Raw genomic sequence first — 2424 nt, 5'->3', positions numbered from 1 at the left:
CCCTTGTGTTAATAATAGGTGTGGACCTTTCCATTCACTTGTGAGAGGGTCCTTCCATCTCACCATGGGGGCAGGAGTGGGCTGAGTGAATGCCCCCTAATGCTTTATTGCTGGTGGGAGGCCATTGGAGTCAAATTTTAGAAAATTTAATACAAACAGAGCTTGTTGTGTAACAAAATTTGAGTCCTTATATAGCGGGGTCCTTTATCATTGTCTTCCCCTATTTTCTGTATTTGTTTAATGAGTGTTTGGTGGGAACATTCAACAATCCCTTGACCCTGCAGATTGTAAAGGATACCAGTTATATGCCTAATATTCCAGTCAGAGCAAAAATGGCTGAAGGTAGCAGAAACATAACAAGGACCATTATCTGTTTTTATTTGCCAAGGAATTCCCATAAGGACCATGGCATATTTGACAGTCCTTATGGCATGAGAAGCCATCTCACCAGAGCAGGCCAATGAAAAATGGACATTGGAATAAGTGTCAATATACTTGAGCTTGCCAAAAAGAGAAAAATGAGTGACATCCATTTGCCATATCTTGTTGGGGCCAAGACCTCTAGGGAGGGTCCCGGCGGGTTTTAATGGCCCCAAAGGTAGAAGAGGGGCACAAGAGGAGCATGCATGGACCAAATGTTTACAGCTCTGAATTGGCAAGGTAGGGAGGAGCCTATGTATAGCTTGGGGAGAAAGGTGGAAGCGGGGCGTGTAAGTCTCTAGCTTGTTGAATTAGGGTGGAGTCTAGGGTGGCGCTCAGGACCAGTTTGTCAATGGTGGCATTGCCCTCTGCCAGAAGCCCTGGTAGATTGGTATGAGAGCATAAGTATTGAATATACTAAGGGGCAGAGCGCTGCTCAAGTAATAGTTGTAATGAAGAGAGTAACAAATCAAGGGGACTCTGGCTGGGCCAGAAAGCTGCAAAGGCCAGATGTTGTAGAGTCTGAACTACATAAGCACTGTCAGAAAAAATATTAGAGGGAGTTGTAGGGAGATCCTGAAAGACCTGTAACATGGCTGAGAGAGCTCCGAGCTGTACAGATCCCTGGAAAGGGAAAACCTTATGTGAGGAGAGTTGTCCTTCCTGGTAAATTACATAACCAAATTTGCATTTACTAGAATCAGTAAAGATTAGGGGAGCCTTAGGAAGAGGGTTATCTCTGGGAATGCCTGAGGAAATAGGGACAGGGGAAGATGTCTTATTCCTTGAAGGAGTTTATGTTTAGGATAATGATTGTCATATTTCCCCTGATAGACTAGTAGAAGAGTTTGGAAGCTGGGGTTTTCAAGGAACAATGACTGCAGCATGTGAAGTGGAAGGGGAAGAACCAATGATTCGGGTTCACAGCCTTACAGAAGGTCTGTATCCTATTTACAAATGCTTGGGACAAGTGAGAATTGATTGTTGTGACAACACGTTGTGCCTCCAGAGAGACCTTGTGGGGAACGGAGACCATATCAGTACCCCGCAAGAGGTCAAAGAGCAGTGTAAGCTCTTCTGTGGACATGGGTAAGAAGTCCCATATCCAATTGATGTTGCCACAGAGGGCCTGTGCCTCTGCTGTATCCTATTTACAAATGCTTGGGACAAGTGAGAATTGATTGTTGTGACAACACGTTGTGCCTCCAGAGAGACCTTGTGGGGAACGGAGACCATATCAGTACCCCGCAAGAGGTCAAAGAGCAGTGTAAGCTCTTCTGTGGACATGGGTAAGAAGTCCCATATCCAATTGATGTTGCCACAGAGGGCCTGTGCCTCTGAAAGTGTAATCTCATCTGGTAAGGTAAGATCAGAAGCTATGGGCCGGATGACACAAAGAGCAGTGTAAGCTCTTCTGTGGACATGGGTAAGAAGTCCCGTATCCAATTGATGTTGCCACAGAGGGCCTACGCCTCTGAAAGTGTAATCTCATCTGTTAAGGTAAGAACAGAAAGGGGCATGTAACTGTATTTTATCTGCTGCAATAGTAAGACCTAATACCTGAAAGTTTGTTTTGAGTTTTTGAAAAGCTCCTTGAGTTTTTGAAAAGCATCAAAGGATCCTTATCGGTGATAAGAATTTCATCATATAATGTAAAATATAAACCTCAGTCAGCAAAGGTCTGCAGGCATGGGCCATATAATATTGGCAGATAGTAGGACTGTTTTTCATGGCCTGAGACAAAACCTTCCATTGATAGCGTTGAACTGGAAGGTTATGGTTAGTGGCAGATATAGAGAAGGCAAAGTAGAGCTTATCATCATCATGAAGAGGAATAGAGAAGAAACAGTCCTTAATATCTATAATAATAATTGCACACTCTTTGGGAATAGTGGTAGGGTGAGGCATTCCCATTTGAAGAGTCCCTAAAGGCTTCATATGCTCATTAATAGCCCTTAAATCATGTAAAAGTCTCCACTTTCCTGAAAATTAAGAGGACTAAGT

Source organism: Nannospalax galili, unplaced genomic scaffold, assembly GCF_000622305.1.
Source record: "Nannospalax galili isolate Female #2095 unplaced genomic scaffold, S.galili_v1.0 scaffold383, whole genome shotgun sequence".
In the NCBI taxonomy this organism is placed as follows: Eukaryota; Metazoa; Chordata; class Mammalia; order Rodentia; family Spalacidae; genus Nannospalax; species Nannospalax galili.
Note: the sequence above shows the minus strand (reverse complement) of the source record.